Here is an 18,174-nt window from a genome sequence, read left to right on the forward strand (position 1 = left end):
TAATACTTGCTTTATCCATTTTTATACCTTCCGTACATAATAAAAAAGTATATCAAGTATTGAATCATATGCTAAAGCAGTTGAAATTGTGAACAATATAGAAATAATGGCCACTGATTTAGATTCATGGAAGGTACAATCATTTCCAGTGGTTCAAAATTTGCAGTTTCCTATTACCAGGCATTAATGCCAAGGTGATAGATTTCTTCTGTCTTGTGATCTCTATGTAATTGACTTCAGAATTTACAATGAAGGAGAGAATGGGGGTCATAGATTCAACCCAATGGCCGATTAAGAGAATCACCCCTTCTAAGATTGGACCATTGTTGTTAGGGAACAAACAGTAACTTTCTTCTTTACTTGACTTCAGGCTAGGAAATTTGTAAATATTATGAAAAATTATTTGATTCACTCTCATTAGTGGGCACTAGATATAACTGAATGGAAGTAGACAATACATAGTGATATATAACACTATCATAGTATATAATTTGTAGTAAACTTTAGGAATACGTTCCTCTTTCTGGTTTAGGTTAATTGATATTGGCTCCTAGTAATTTAGAGTTTGCCCATTTTTCTGTTATTAATCCTTAAAAAAACTTTTCATGCACTGGGGGGCACTCATTCTTTAAGGAATTTGATGTGAAACATTTTTTAATGAGGAAGTCTTTGTAACATTAAAACTCACCTCCTCATTATTTATTGGTATATTTCAGATATATGAATTGTTTGGTTGAAACAAACAATGACAAAGTTAGATCAGTGAGTTCAAGTTTTTCTCCTACGTTAGTCTAAGGCAAGTTGCTTTTCAATTCTTAGTTTGTGAGTAGCTAAGCTTAGGTTAAGACGTTTGTTAACTTTTAATTATTTCCTAAATTTTCTTTTCCTGTACCTGATTTCTTTTTTGTTTTACAAATATATGCCCTGACAGAAAAAACATCTGAAAATCAAATCAAGCAAATTATCTTCCAGTATTGCATCTTCAAAAACTGCCTCAAGAACCAGGAGTGAATAAGGAACATGATAGAGAGGACACGTCAGTGTATTCAGGGTGTTGCTGTGTGGAAAATTATGAGGACATGTGGCTCAAACATTGCAAACTAGAGTGGGGAAATAGTATAAAACTCATCACAAATGAGGTAACATGGAAAATAGGGTAATACCTTCCAATCTAACACATATTATACTTGATTGTGTAGAAAAAGATACATTGGGAGCCTCTGTCTCTGCAGTATTCCAGGCATCTCCTGAACACAAAGAGCCAAGTGTGAAAAAGTTTTTTCCATCTTACTCCAACCCCAAGTCCCCAAAATACACTTGCCAGTTGTCTTCAAAACTTCATTTCAAAGAAAATAAATTAGACTATGAAACTGAAACGGACACTGAACCTACTTTTCACCAAAAATGAGGAAAATTTTATAATGATATAGAAAATAAAAAGTAAGGGACCCAGTAGCTGCATTTGAAGTGAAAGATGACCAAGAGTTTGATATGCAAATGATACAAAATAGGAACCAAAATACCACTAACTGCAAATCAGCCATGGGACTCACACACCTCAGTGTAGTGATCAAAAAAACTTTTGGGATTGTGGCTTGCGCACATGATTCAAACAAAAAAAATTCATGGTATTTCTGCTGTTTGAAATACTTCTAAGAAAACCAAACCAATACAAACAGGTTCCAGAAGCCACTCCTTGTAGATAGCTGTGGTGCTAGTAAGTCTAAAATTATGGACCCTGAATTAGAATATATGAGTTCTTCTCCATCGAATCGTAATAGTACATTCAAAGTATATCTAAATGAAGAACTACAGCATTATGTGCAAAAGTTTAAGTGTTAGTTATGCGGCTTACAAATAGAAAAAGAAAATTCAGCTGCAAAGATAGGTGGAGGTTCATATGTTTCCACTTTGTTTTTTCTCATTATCAATGATCTTATCCATTCTGGTCCATATCTCATCTGATTTTCTGTTTGTGAAAATACCCTGTGTATTTAGTGGGGTCATCTAAATATGTAATTGCATAGAAATAGATGGTTTCTGCCATCTAAATAATTAGAAATTGGGGAAATATTTTCCTATTTTTTTGTTTGTTTCTTAATCAAGCTAAGACCCTCTGTCATTCGTTCATATGAACAGGGAAAGTAATTTAGCTGGCTAGCATGTGACTTTCTGAGCCTGAATAAACACTAATGAAATTGCTTAAGAAATGTTAACAAACTCATTTTTTTCCCCAAATCTATGAGCTTAAATATAAATTGGATTTCTATGGAGTGAGAAAAAACTGGTGACTGAGAGAAGGCATAGAACCACATATTCTCACTAAACTGATCTGTTTGATGTGCTTTAGTGAGTGCAGGCTAATCTGCTTTACTAAACAATTGGCCTTTTGAATTCCATCACGGCCACTTTGAGATATTTGTAAAAATAAATACATGTGCTCCTACCTATTTTTTTTAACTTTTTTATTGCATTATAATCATTTTATAATGTATCAATTTCCAGTGCAGAGCACAATTTTTCAGTTATAAATGAACCTACATATATTCATTGTCGCATTCTTTTTCATTGTGAGCTAAAAGAAGATCTTGTATATAATTCCCTGTGCTTTACACGATAATCTTGTTATCTATTCTATATACACCTGCCAGTATCTACAAATTTCAAACTCCCAGCCTATCCCTTCCCACCCCATCCCACCTGGCAACCACAAGTTTGTATTCTATGTCTATGAGTCTGTTCCTGTTCTGTATTTATGTTCATTTGTCTTTTTTCTTCTTCCTTCCTTCCTTCCTTTCTTCCTTCCTTCCTTCCTTCCTTCCTTCCTTCCTTCCTTCCTTCCTTCCTTCCTTCCTTCCTTTCTTTCTTTCTTTCTTTCTTTCTTTCTTTCTTTCTTTCTTTCTTTCTTTCTTTCTTTCTTTCTTTCTTTCTTTCTTTCTTCTTTAGATTCCACATATAAGCAATCTCATATTGTATTTTTCTTTCTCTTTCTGGCTTACTTCATTCAGAATGACATTCTCCACGGACATCCATGTTGCTGCAGATGTTGTTATGTTGTCATTTTTATGGCTGAATAGTATTCCATTGTATAAATATACCACCTCTTCTTTATCCAGTCATATGCTGATGGACATTTAGGCTGTTTCCATGTCTGGGTTATTGTAAATAGTGCTGCTATGAACATTGGGGTGCAGGTGTATTTTTGAAGTAGGATTCCTTCTGGATATAAGCCCAGGAGTGGGATTCCTGGGTCACATGGAAAGTCTATTTCTAGTCTTTTGAGGAATCTCCATACTAGTATCCACAGTGGCTTCACCAAACTGCATTCCCACCAGCAGTGAAGGAGGGTTCCCCTTTCTCCACAGCCTCTCCAGGATATGTCATTTGTGGACATTTGAATGATGGCCATTCTGACTGGTGTGCCTTCAGGAACTTTGAAGCTGTTTCATCAAAACTCTTATGATGAACTCTGGATATATGGGCTGAGAAAATTTGAACAGAAAATCCCAGTTACAACTTTTAACAAATTCAAACCACCCATAAAATTTATGACTATATTTCAGTTTTGGTCCCATCTGTGTTTCACCTCTATTAAAGTAGAAAGGCTGAGGAAGTGCACTATCTCCTCTTTGAATGCCTCTTCTTAGAGCTAGTTTTCCAGTTGGTCAAAACAACACATGAGGAAATAACTACAAGTCAGTTATAATAATAGTCACTTTGACTGCATTGACTGTGATTAAAAAGAGGAAACTTTTTATTACATTTAAGAAAACACAAAATCATCTTTTTCTTCATAAGTTGTAAGTTCAAATTGCGACTCATATAACCTAACACTAAATTGGAGAAGATACAGCTGGTTTTCTGGTAATTTGGCTCAGCTACCATAAGGCACAACCGATATTTACAATCTGTGTTCCTTTGTTTAGAAGGGAGACACTCTGAATGGCATTAGATAAAATGTTCTGAGTGTAGATTTGAACAGGTTTGGTGTGTGTTTTCTATCTTCACTCCACTTTCACTTTGAACCTGACTCCTCCAGATAGCGAGCCTACCTTCAGGTCCTCTTCAGTCTTCCTGCCATCATGCTTTTCTGTCTTGCATCCCAAACCCTCAGAGGTTTTCTCTCAGTGGAGTGATGGGATTCAGCCTGTAAACCAAAGCACGTTATTGAGTAGAAGCATGCAGACTTGGCAGCTGTCCATCAGAAAACCTAGAGCCATGGCATTCACAGAGGGAATTTCATGTTTTCTTAAACAGAGAGGAGTGCATTTTCTGTTTGTCTGTTGAGAAAGTACTTGTCTCAGTAAACAGGGGGATGAAGAGTAGAGAAACTGACTATGGCTTCCAGTTTTAGGGGCAGATGGAGATGCATGGACCAATTTCAGATTGTGGAGCTTGGAGTTAAATGTCTTCTTTGGCACCCCTTTGAGTAGAAACTAATTTTTCTGTCTCTGGATGACACATTAGACCTCAGAAAATACCTATGACCCCAAGGCATTGCCATATTTCTAATGAGATTTTAACTTACATTGACCATCTGAAAAGATTCCTTCACAATGCCTTTCCAGCTGCTCAGCTACAAAAAAATAGATGAGTCACTTTACTAACAAGGGTATTTCCTTAACAGCATGAATTGTGTGGAAAGGGTGGAGGGAGGTGGCGATGAAAAATGAAACTTGATTGCTTCTGTTTGAAATAACTGTCTGATTAAAACAACAGAAACAATAACACCTCCAACAAAGAGGAAAGCATCCTCTACCACCAAAACAACACAATAGTTTTCACTTTGGATGGACCATTTCCTTTGAAATGAAAAAAAAAAAAAAAAGAAGCAGTGACACCATGGGTGTCCATACCTCAAGATGCATTCAACCTGTAACTTCTGATTACTCAGAAATTCACAGAAAGTAAACCCAGATAAGATTAAGAAAGGCTCCAGGGACTAACAATTGAGAGAATATTTATTTGTACCAAATAGTTGACTGAATAATGAATAACTATTAGCTTAAATTACAATAAACACAGTTATTTAACTGACATCTAACAATTGCATTTTTCTTTTTTCTCCTCCCGAGCAGCCTCTGAGCAGCATCTTCATAGTACCTCATAAAAGGATGACAATGATTCCTTTATCTGAATAGCAGATGTGTTTTTGCTTGTTTGTTTGTTTGTTTGTTTTTAATTTTAGCAATTTTTTGATCATTTCTTTTGTTTTCTGAGATGATGCTTGTTATAATAGAAGTACAGACACTCACAAAAACATTTTCCCGTGTTTGGGCAGAAGTAAAGGTTTGCTTTATCTAGAAATATTTAAGTCTTTTAAAATAAAATAATATTTTAGACACAGAAGACAAGGTTATAACTCAGAATTAAGTTTCCCAATCCCTGATCACCTTCACTGTCCTCTCCACCTGTGTCCTCTAGGGGTAACTCTGTTGATATTAAGGTTTATCAAGTTACATCAGTTGACACATTAAATTTTTTCTTTTTTTCTTAGAATAGCCCAATAAAGAATAAATTTGTACTCAGAAAGCCACCTTGGACTTTTAGGAAGCAAATCTTTAAAAGATGGACCGGACTTTCTATAACTGAATTTTTTTATACATACAAGAGCAGGACAAGGCAAAAGGACATATTTGGAGAGAAATGCAGTATAAAGGGGGTATTCATGAGCAGGGTTTAGGATGTTAGCTTTATGGAGAGTAGACAGAACCTGTAGAAAGGCTTATTTTTATCTTGTAGGTGTATCTAAGGTAACAGTTTGCAATATTGCTCTGGAATCTTTTACTCCTTAAATTATTCTCTCTTCCTTCCATCCAATTCAGGGAAGAGGTATGAAAAAGCAGAAAGTAGGAAGAGCTTGCTCATCTTTTGGGCTTTTTAATTATTAGCTTATCTGTTTGATTTTCAAAAGCCCCACAGAGAAGAGAGCAATGGCAGATTGTACAAAGTATTTAACCCAAAGCAGCAGGCAGAGTGGGACTGAGCCCCATACAGCTTCAGGGATGTGTCAGTCTGGAGGGAGAAAGCAATACAGCACCCACAGGCCCCGGTGTGATAGTGGCTGGGGCCTCGGCCGCACCAATAATGGTGAGAGACGGCAAGATCTCTGAGTGAACACGGCTATGTGGGTGTCTGAGGAGATGGGATTCATAGATCAGCTCAGAGAGGAGTCACATGCCCCACTGTGCTGACAGCAGAGGTGAGCCAGGGGCTTAGAAGGGTGCACGTGCATTAGAGCCGAGGGGGTCTCTGCTGCTACCTGTATGGGTGAGTGCTTGAGGATCAGAGAGTTCCCACTCCTGAATCCCAAGGCACCCTCCAAGGCCCCAGAAGGAGACGGAGAACTATGAATGGGACTGAGCTTGTTTCCCACTACCTTTGTGGGTAAGGTGAGTCTCGATAAAAATTAAGTTGAGTTTTATGCTGCACAGGATTGTCTGCTTGTGGCTTAATTGAATTTCTTGGCTGAGCATCATACCTGTTAATAGGGTCAAAAAGAACAAGGACTCTAAATTTGGGTTGAGGATACAAGGAGTGGTGTTGACAAGGGAGAACAGGGAAGGAAAAAGGTCACCCTTCCATAAAGTGGTAGGTACTGGAACCATCCTATCCTGTACTCTGGGGCTAGCAGACCCCATGAGCTGACTGCATAGGAGACTGAAAAGTTTGAGCAATCATTGCTTCAGTCAGCGCTGGAAGGCTGAGCCTCTCCCTGAGGGCACAAGATGAGTGCAGTTCCTTGAAAATCAGCTGGGTAGCATTGAGACCACTGAGACAGTCACAGCAGGAGACTAGCATTGACAACTATACTGTGGGACCAATTTCCATTGTCCACTGTGTTGCGGCAGGATGCAAAGGAAGTGGTTATTTGAGACAACGAATCTCTGCAGGCTTATGTGTGGAAGGCTGTAAAATGTTTTCATTGGTGTAAACTGCCATGATTCTGGAAAAAAAACAAAACAGGGAAATGAGGCACATCAAGAGGGAGAAACTGGACTTATTTTATAAGGCGGGTGATGATTGAGTTTTTGCAAGGTAATACATATGTGTTCATATCTGCACTCAGATTTTGTGGAGCAATTCATATAGAAATCATTTATATAAAGTGGTGTTTTCAGATAAATCTGTTTCATATTGCGGTTCTGATTTTTGGAATGTCGGGGGCTTATTGGGGCCAGCTGGTCTTCAGTTATTTCAGAGAAAAGATATAAGTTGAGTTCATTTCAAAGTTGTTTGTTTTCTTGAGCCAAGTAGAAGATTCTGGGTTAAGAGTACTAGGTTGGAGTCTGGGTCCAACTTTTAGGAGTGAGATTTCCTTGCGCAGACGTGCCTGACTATTTCCACATTTGTAATATAGAGATGATTGCACTGCATGGTGATGTGGAAGGAGACGTTGAGTACAGGTTGACATTTTGACCTCTAGAGATGTATGATGGATGTACAAAGGAGCAAATCATTTATTCTTCCTTAGGGTTGGAATTAGAGTAAGTGACGGCTGACCTTGGGACTAGAGGTTGAATAGAATTTCACTGGTAACAACAATCAAGAAGGCAGCCCCTACACAAGTAACTGTTTAAGCACAGCAACAGAAGTGTAAGTGAGACTGTGTCATGTGCACTAAAATATTCCTGAATCAGCACCCACCCATATGTCCATGGCAGTCACCATTTTGGTAGCACGTGTTCAGCTGGAAGCACCTGTAACTCTGCCAGGCAGAGGCAGGCTAAAAATGCTAGGGAGCAAATGCGTCCAGGAGCAGTTCTTGACCAGTGGCAAATTGATCGAAGAATACATACCCCTTGAAAGCATTTGGGGTTGGGAGTTGGATAACAGGGAATAGTGTTCCTCACTGTATTGATCTGTATTTGCCCTCAGTCTAAAACCTACTTATACTGCATACCTTATTGTTTCTCTTTTTTCCTGTCTTCCTTTCCTGAATCTTTATGATGCTTCATGGGGACATCTCCCAAATAATAAAGAATTGCAAACAAATCCTTGCCCCGGGATTTGCTTCTGTGGAAAGCACCTTAAGATAGAGGCACTTGTTGGGAATACAGGGCATATGGAAATTGTAGGCAGGAGCTGATGATGACAATGTTGTTTGGAGGCATATAGTGAAATCCAGTAGAGTATGGTAATTATGTGATTAATATAGAAAATAAAGAGCCTTTGAAAGTCTAAGCAGAGGGAAAACTGAGAAGCAGAAGCAATATTTTATATCCATTTTTAATGAAAGATAATTTTTAGAGCAGTCTTAATTCACAACAACATTGAAAGTAATGGAAAGAGATTTTCCTCAAACCCTCTGCCACCACATATGCAAAGCCTCTCTCATTATCAACATCACTTATCAAAATGGTACCTTTACGAGCAAGGATGAAGCCTGCACTCACAGTTTCCTTCAACATCATCGTGCAGTGCTGTCATCTCTGTGTTACGTCATAACCGTCCAAAGTCCATAGATTACATTTGAGTTCATTCTTCGTCTTATATATTTTACAAATTTGGACAAATGTACAATGACATATACCCATCATTATAATATCATCCAGAGTGCTAAAAATGCCCTAAATATCCTCTATCCTCTGCTTCTTTATCTTTCCCCATCAACCCCCAACAACCACTGATTTAATTGTCTCCATTGTTTTGCCTTTTCCAGAATATTCTATAGTTAGACTCTTCAGCATGTACCTTTCAGACTGGCTTCTTTTACTTAGAGATACGCATTTAAAGTTCCCTTATGCCTTTTCATGACTTGACAGCTCATTTTTTAGGGCTTAATAATACTGCACCATCAGGAAGTACCATAATTTATTCATCACCTACTGAAGGGTATCTTGATTGCCCCCAAGTCTTGCCAATTATAAACAGAGCTGCTATCAACATTTGAGTGCAGGTTTTTGTGTGGACATGTTTTCAACTCCTTTGGGAAAATACCTAGGAATGTGAGTGCTGGATCATATCGTAAGAGTATATTTGGTTTTGTAGGAAATCATCAAACTCTGTTCCAGAATGGCTGTACCATTTTGCATTCTCAGCAGCAAACTTTGAGTGTTCCTGTTATTGCACACCCTCACTAGCGTATGGTACTGTCAGTGCCCTAGATTTTGGTCATTCTCATAGATGCCCAGTGGTGTCTCACTGTTTTAATTTGCATTTCCCTGATGATATATTATATGGATCATCTTTTCTTTTGCTTATTTGAAATCAATGTGTCTTCTTGGTTATATGTTTATTAGGATTCTTTTTTATTTATTATAGTTTTACAATGTTGTGTCAAATTCCAGTGTTCAGCACAATTTTTCAGTCATTCATGGACATATACACTCTCATTGTCACATTTTTTCTCTCTAAATTATCATAATATTTTGCGTATATTTCCCTGTGCTAGACAGTGTAATCTTGTTTATCTATTCTAAAATTTTGAAATCCCAGTCTAGCCCTTCCCACCCTCCACCAACTGGTAACCAGAAGTCTGTATTCTCTGTCTGTGAGTCTATTTCTGTTCTGTATTTATGCTTTGTTTTTGTTTGTTTGTTTGTTTGTTTGGTTTTGGTTTTTGTTTTTTAGTTACCACATACAAGTGATCTCATATGTTATTTTTCTTTCTATTTCTGGCTTTCTTTACTTTGAATGATATTCTCCAGGAGCATCCATGTTGCTGCAAATGGCATTATGTTGTTGGATTTTATGGCTTAGTAGTATCCCATTGTTTAAATATACCACATCTTCTTTATCCAGTCACCTGTTGATGGACATTTAGGCTTTTTCCATGTTTTGGCTATTGTAAATAGTGCTGCTATGAACATTGGGGTGCAGGTGTCATCCTGATGTTGGGTTCCTTCTGGATACAAGCCCAGTAGTGGGATTCCTGGGTCATATGGTAAGTCTATTCCTAGTCTTTTGAGGAATCTCCATACTGTTTTCCATAGTGGCTGCAACCAACTGCATTCCCACCAGCAGTGTAGGAGGCTTCCCCTTTCTCCACAGCCTCTCCAGCATTTGTCATTTGTGGATGTTTGAAGGATGGCCATTCTGACTGGTGTGAGTTGTACCTCATTGTACTTCTGATTTGCATTTCTCTGATAATTAGTGATATTGAGCATTTTTTCATGTGCTTTTTGATCATTTGTATGTCTTCCTTGGAGAATTGCTTGTTTAGGTCTTCTGCCCTCTTTTGGATTGGGTCATTTATTTTTTTCTTATTGAGTCATATTTGCTGCTTATATAATGGAGATCAAGCCTTTGTTGGTTTCACATGCAAAAATTTTCTCCCAATCCATAGGTTTTCTTCTTGTTTTACTTCTGGTTTCCTTTGCTGTGCAGAAGCTTCTAAGTTTCATTAGGTCCCATTTGTTTATTCTTGCTTTTATTTCTTCTAGGAGAAAATTTTTGAAATGTATGTCAGATAATGTTTTGCCTATGTTTTCCTCTAGGAGGTTTATTGTCTCTTGTCTTATGTTTAAGTTATTAATTCATTTTGAGTTGATTTCTGTATGTGGTGTAAGGGAGTGTTCTAGCTTCATTGTTTTACATGCTGCTGTCCAGTTTTCCCAACACCATTTGCTGAAGAGACTGTCTTTATTCCATTGTATATTCTTGACTCCTTTGTCGAAGATTAGTTGACCAAAAATTTGTGGGTTCATTTCTGGGCTCTCTATTCTGTTCCATTGTTCTATATGTCTGTTTTGGTACCAATACCATGCTGTCTTGATGACTGTAGCTCTATAGTAGTGTCTAAAGCCTGGGAGAGTTATTCCTCCAGCCTCTTACTTTCTCTTCAGTAATGCTTTGGCAATTCTAGGTCTTTGATGGTTCTATATAAATTTCATTATGATTTGTTCTAGTTCTGTGAAATACGTCCTGGGTAACTGGATAGGGATTGCATTAAATCTGTAGATTGCCTTGGGCATTGTGACCATTTTAACAATATTGATTCTTCCAATGCAAGACCATGGGATATCTTTCCATTTTTTAAAGTCTTCTTTAATTTCCTTTATCAGTGGTTTATAGTTTTCTGTGTATAATACTTTCACCTCCTTGGTTAGATTTATTCCCAGATATTTTATTACTTTGAGTGCTATTTTAAAGGGGAGTGTTTCTTTACCTTCTTATTCTGATGATTTATCGTTAGTGTAAAGGAATGCAAGTGATTTTTGAGCATTAATTTTGTAACCTGCTAACTTGCTGAATTCTTCCATCAGCTCTAGTAGCTTTTGCGGGGACCTTTTTAGCATTTTTTATGTATAGTAACATGTCATCAGCATATAATGACACTTTTACCTCTTCTTTTCCAATTTGGATCCCTTTTATTTCTTTCTCCTGCCTGACTGCTGTGCCTAGGACTTCCACTAATATTTTGAATAGAACTAGTGTTTGTGGGCATCCTTGTCTTGTCCCAGATTTTAGTGGGAATCTTTTGAGTTTTCCACCATTAAGTACTATGCTGGCTGTAGGTTTGTCTTATACAGCTTTTATTATGTTGAGATATGTTCCCTGTATACCCACTTTGGAGAGAGTTTCTATCATAAATGGGTGCTGAATTTTATCAAATGCTTTTTCTGCATCGATTGAGATGATCATGTTGTTTTTGTCCTTTCTCTTGTTGATGTGATGTATTACATTGAACGATTTGCATATGTTGAACCAGCCTTGTGTCCCTGGTATGAACCCCACTTGTTCATGATGTATAATCTTTTTTATGTGTTGTTGGAATTTATTTGCTAAAATTTTGGTGCGGATTTTGGTGTCTATGTTCATCAGGGATATTGGCCTATAATTCTCTTTTTTTTGTAGTGTCTTTGCCTGGTTTTGGTATCAGGGTGATGATGGCTTCATAGAATGAGTTTGGGAGTATTCCCACCTTTTCAATCGTCTGGAAGAGTTTGAGAAGGACTGGTATGAGTTCTGCTTTGTATGTTATGTAGAATTCCATGGTGAAGCCGTTCGGTCCTGGACTTTTATTTGTAGGGAGGTTTTTAATTGCTATTTCTATTTCCTTTCTAGTGATCAGATTGTTCATGTGTTCAGTTTTTCTTGATTCAGTTTTGGTGGACAGTATGTTTCCAGAAACTTGTCCATCTCCTCTAGGTTATCCAGTTTGTTTCCATATAGTTTTTCATAATATTCTATTATGATATTATCTATTTCTATTTTGTTTATTGTAATTTCTCCATTTTCCTTTCTTATTTTGCTAATTTGTGCTCTCTCTTTTTTCTTCTTTTTGAGTTTGGCCAGAGGTTTGTCGATTTTATTTACTTTTTCAAAAAACCATCTTTTGGTTTGGTTGATTTTTTTCTATGGTCTTGTTAATCTCTAATGTATTTAATTCCTCTCTGATCTTTATTATTTCCTTTCTTCAGGTGCTTTTTGGGGCTTTTTGTTCTTCTTTTTTAATTCATTCTGGTGGTGGGTTAACTTGTCTATTTGAGATTGTTCTTCATTATTGAGGAAGGCCTGTACCGCTATAAACTTCCCTCTTAACACTGCCTTTGCTGTGTCCCATAGGTTTTGACTGGTTGTGCTTTCGTTATCATTTGTCTCAAGGTATTTTTTAATTTCAGCTTTGATTTCCTCATTGATCCATTTTTTTTCAATAACATATTGTTTAACCTCCATGCTTTTCTTTTTTCTCCTTTGTTTCTCTGTTGTTGATTTCCATTTTCATGGCATTGTGGTCAGTAAAGATGCTTGAGAACATTTCTATCTTCTTAAAATTGTTGAGGTTTCTTTTGTGCCCAAGTACATGATTGATCCTGGAAAATGTTCCATGTGCACTTGAAAAGAATTTATATCCTATTTTTGGAGGGCGTAATGCTCTGAAAATATCTACAAAATCTAGTTTTTCTATTGTAGTATTTAATTTCTCTATTGCCTTGTTTATTTTCTGACTGGAAAATCTGTCTAGTGATGTTATGCAGTGTTAAAATCTCCAACTATGATTGTATTCCCATCAATATCCCCCTTTATCTCTGTTAGTAATTCTTGCATGTACTTAGGTGCTCCTATATTGGGTGCATATATATTAACGAGTGTAATATCTTCATCTTGTATCACTCCTTTAATCATTATAAAATGCCCTAATTATCTTTCTTTATGGCCTTTGTTTTAAAGTCTATTTTGTCTGAAATCAGTACTGCAACACCTGCTTTTTTGGCTTTTCCATTTGCATGGAATATCCTTTTCCATCCTTTCACGCTCAATCTATATGTGTCCTTCTCCCTAAAGTGGGTCTCTTGTATGCAGCATATTGACGGTTCTTGCTTTATTATCCACTCTGCCACTCTATGTCTTTTGACTGGAGCATTTAGTCCATTAACATTTACAGTAATTAATGACAGATCTGTGTTTACTGCCATTTTGAACTTATCTTTGCAGTTGAATTGGTATATCCTCTTTGTTCCTTTCTTCTTCCTTTTGTGGTTTGGTAACTTTCCTTTTTATTTTCATGGATTTTATTTAATTTTTGTGACTCCCTTGTAAATTTTTGACTTTTGGTTACCCTTTTTTTGTAAATCTATAACCCATTACTATATCTGTTTTTATTTAACTGATAGTAACATGATCTCAAACCCATCCTACTGTTAAAAAAATTTTAAATGAAAGAAAAAAAATTCTATATTTCCCTGTCTCTCTCTCCTACTCTCAGTGATTTGTATGTCTTCTTTTATAATTCCGTGTTTTCTTTATTTGTAATTCATGAGTTGTCACCTTTCCAGTTGTGAGTTTCTCATTTCTGTAGCATCCTGCTGCTTTTCTATTTACAAAAGCACTTTCAATATTTCTTTTAGCATGGGTTTAGTGTTGCTAAACTGCTGCAGCTTTTTTCTTGTCAGTGAAACTCTTTATTTCTCCTTCTATCCTAAAGGATAGCCATGCTGGGTAAAGTATCTTAGGCTGCATCTTTTTTTCATTCAGGACTTTGAATATATCTTGCCACTCCCTTCTGGCTTGTAGTGTTTGTGTAGAGAAATCAGCTGAGAGCCTTATGGGGGTTCCCTTGTAACTTAGTTTTTCCTTTTCTCTTCCTGACTTTAGAATCATTTGTTTATACTTGAGTGTGGCCATCTTGATGATGATATGTCTTGGTGTGGGTCAATTTGGGTTCTTCCTGTTTGGGACCCTCTGAGCTTCCTGTACTTGGATATCTGATTCTTTCTTTAAGTTTGGGAAGTTTTCAGTCATGATTTCTTCAAAAACCTTTTCAATCCCCTTTGATCTTTCTTCACCTCCTGGGACACCTATTATGCGAAGATTGGGATGCTTTATATTATCCCATAAGTCCCTTATGCTATTTTCATTATTTTTTATTTGCTTACATTGTAGGTCTTCTGAATTGGTGCTTTCTATTGTCCTGTATTCTAGGTCACTAATTCATTCCTCTGCATTATTTAGTCAGCTTTGCACAGCTATTAGATCATTCCTCATCTCTGTCAATGTGTTTACCCATTCAACCTGGCTCTTCTTTATAGCTTCAATTTCATTTTTGACATATTTAATATCTCTAAACACTATCTCTTTTAATTCCTTCAGCAATTTTATCATTCCTTTTTTGAAATCTTGATCTAGTAGGTTATCAATGTCTATTTCATTGATCTTTCTTTCAGGGGATTTCTGTTTTTCTTTAAATTGGGAAAAGTTTCTCTGCTTCTCCATCTTGCTCATACCTCTCTGGCACTGTGGTTTATGGAGTATCAGTTGTCTATTTTGGACCTTAAGGATTTTATCTATCTAATGCCTTTTTAGGAATAGAACTTAGGAAAAAAAGAAAAAAAAAAGAGAGAGAGAGAAAGAATTTTAAAAGAAGGGAGAAAGAGGGTTTGAAAACAGTGTATAATGAATAATACAAGAGCAAGTTGAAGCAGAATATTAATCGGGTTGACACGTCCTTTTAAAACCTTTAAAAAAAGGGGGGGAGATGAATAGATGCATTTGAAACCTGTGTCTATTCAATAACAGGACATCAAGGAGGAGAGGCAAGATGGCGGAGTAGAAGGACACTTGTAAGTCACCCTCTCCCACAAATACACCAAGACCCATATCTACAGACCCACTCAGCCAACCAGAGCACCTGCGGAACTCCGACAGATCATCGCACTCTTCAAAAGATAAAGACCCCAAAAATCTGGTAGGAGAAAAGGAAAAAAGAAAGAACAAAAGGCAAAACAGCGTGGGACGGGTCCTGCGGGGAGGAAGCGACAAAGGAGGACTGGCGCTCGCTCGCTGGGTCTCCCCTCTCCAACTGAGAGGCCAGTGGGACGGAGGGGGAGCCTCCGAGGCTCGGATCTGTACAGAGCAGCCCTTGTCTGAGAGAACTATGTTAAACGGGCACAGAGCATCCCCCCGACACCCAGCCTGAGATGCGGGCCGGCAGCGGCAGGCAGGGCCAGGCTGCACAAGCCGGGCGGAGGACGGGGACGGCTGCACGGAGGCAGCCCTGGGGGACTGCAAGGGGCTGGTTGCCATGGCTGTGGGTGTACAGGGCAGAACAACCTGGGCCCTCCATAAAACAGCAAGGTTGATGTGCTCTCGGGGGAAGGGTGCATACCCCAATCTCTGAAAACCTGCGGAAACTTTTCAGGGGAAGAGAGGCGGAGCTCAGGCACAGCCGCCATATTCTCCGGCGCTTAGCACCAAGGCGGGGGCAGTGGCTAAACCTGCATCCTCACCTAAGGGCTTAGCAACCTCAAGGACCAGACTGAGAAGGGCCTACTGCCCGGGGCAGATAGGATCCTCCCATTCTGGTCCCTCAGAGAACATGCTCCACAAGGACAAACAAGGAGCTGGGTCTTGGCTCAGAGCAGCGACGAGGTGGCCCCTCGGTCTTCCCGAAGACCACCCGCGGAGCGCGACCAGGGCGGAGCGTGCAGCCGCACAGAGCAGCGGCGCTACGGCGGCGCAAGCAGAGTGAGAGTGGCCCCCCGCCTGTCGGGCAGGAACACAGCCCCTGACTGAGGTGCTGGGAGGGGGCACGACCCGCCCTCCTGCCTGGCCAGTCTGCAACATCTGACTGCGGCATCCGGAGGGGCAGTGTCCCGCCCGCCCACAGCAGAGGAGAGCTGCACCTGACCCTGTGTTAGGAGGAGGGGCGATCTGCTTGCCAACAGGTGCTGGGAGCAGTACAGAAGAGGGCGCCAACGGAGGGCCTCTGAAAACAAGCTGAGCTTCCAAAACAGGATGAAGACACAAAGACTACACATTAAAAGCCCACAGACTCCAGGAGAACACCGACAACACCTTTTTTGTTTTGTTTTGTTTTGTTTTGTTTTTTCTTAAATCTGTTTTTACCTGTTCTATTTTCAATAAATCTCTTAATTTTTACTTCTTAATTCATTTCTATTTCTCTTGGGTTCTGATGTCGTTTTATTGATTAGACACAGGCTTCAAACACATATATTCATCTCCCCACCCCCTTTTTTTTCTTTCTTTTTTTTTAGGTTTTAAAAGGACGTTTCTACCCAATTAATACTCTGCTTCAACCCGCTCTTCTATTATTCATTATACACTGTTTTCAAACCCATTTTCTCCCTTCTTTTAAAAATCTTTCTCTCTCTCTACTTTTTCTATTTTTTCTTTATTGTTCTTTCTTTTTTTTCTAAGTTCTATTCCTAAATAGGCATTAGATAGATTAAATCCTTAAGATCCAAAATAGACAACTGATACTCCATAAACCACAGTGCCAGAGAGGTATGAGCAAGATGAAGAAGCAGAGAATCCTTTCCCAATTAAAAGAACAAGAGGAATCCCCTGAAAGAAAGATCAATGAAATAGACTTCGATAGCCTACTAGATCAAGATTTCAAAAAAGGAGTGATCAAATTGCTAAAGGAATTAAAAGAGACAGTGCTTAGAGAAATAAAATATGTCAAAAATGAAATTGAAGCTATAAAGAAGAGCCAAGCAGAATAGGTGAACTCATTGACAGATACGAAGAATGATCTAATGGCTGTGCAAAGCCGACTAGTTAATGCAGAGGAACGAATTCGTGATCTAGAAGACAGGGCAACAGAAAGCACCCATTTGGAAGAACTACAAGACAAGCAAATAAAAAACAATGATAATAGCATAAGGGACCTATGGGATAATATAAAGTGTCCCAATCTTAACATAATAGGGGTCCCAGAAGGGGAAGAAGGATCAAAGGGGATTGAAAAGGTTTTTGAAGAAATCATGACTGAAAACTCCCCAAACTTAAAGAAGGAATCAGATATCCAAGTACAGGAAGCTCAGAGGGTCTCAAACAGGAAGAACCCAAATAGACCCACACCAAGACATATCATAATCAACATGGCCAGAGTCAAGGATAAAGAAATGATTCTAAAGTCAGGAAGAGAAAAGCAAAAGCTAAGTTACAAGGGAACCCCCATAAGGCTCTCAGCTGATTTCTCTACACAAACACTACAAGCCAGAAGGGAGTGGCAAGATATATTCAAAGTCCTGAATGAAAAAAAAGATGCAGCCTAAGATACTTTACCCAGCATGGCTATCCTTTAGGATAGAAGGAGAAATAAAGAGTTTCACAGACAAGAAAAAAGCTGCAGCAGTTTAGCAACACTAAACCCATGCTAAAAGAAATATTGAAAGGGCTATTCTAAATAGAAAAGCAGCAGGATGCTACAGAAATGAGAAACTCACAACTGGAAAGGTGATAACTCATGAATTACAAATAAAGAAACACGAAATTATAAAAGAAGACATACAAATCACTGAGAGTGGGAGAGAGAGACAGGAAAATATAGAATTTTTTTCTTTCTTTTTAAAATTTTTTAACAATACGATGGGTTTGAGATCATGTTATTATCAGTTTAATAAAAACGGGTATAGGATTATAGATTTACAAAAAAGGGTAACCAAAAGTCAAAAATTTACAAGGGAGTCACAAAAATTAAATAAAATCCATGATAATACAAAGGAAAATTATCAAACCACAAAAGGAAGAAAAAAGGAACAAAGAGGATATACCAATTCAACTGCAAAGATAAGTTCAAAATGGCAGTAGACACACATCTATCATTAATTACTGTAAATGTTAATGGACTAAATGCTCCAGTAAAAAGACATAGAGTGGCAGAGTGGATAATAAAGCAAGAACCGTCAATATGCTGCATACAAGAGACCCACTTTAGGGAGAAGGACACATATAGATTGAGAGTGAAAGGATGGAAAAGGATAT

Source organism: Vicugna pacos, chromosome 36 (genome assembly GCF_048564905.1).
Source record: "Vicugna pacos chromosome 36, VicPac4, whole genome shotgun sequence".
Taxonomy (NCBI): domain Eukaryota; kingdom Metazoa; phylum Chordata; class Mammalia; order Artiodactyla; family Camelidae; genus Vicugna; species Vicugna pacos.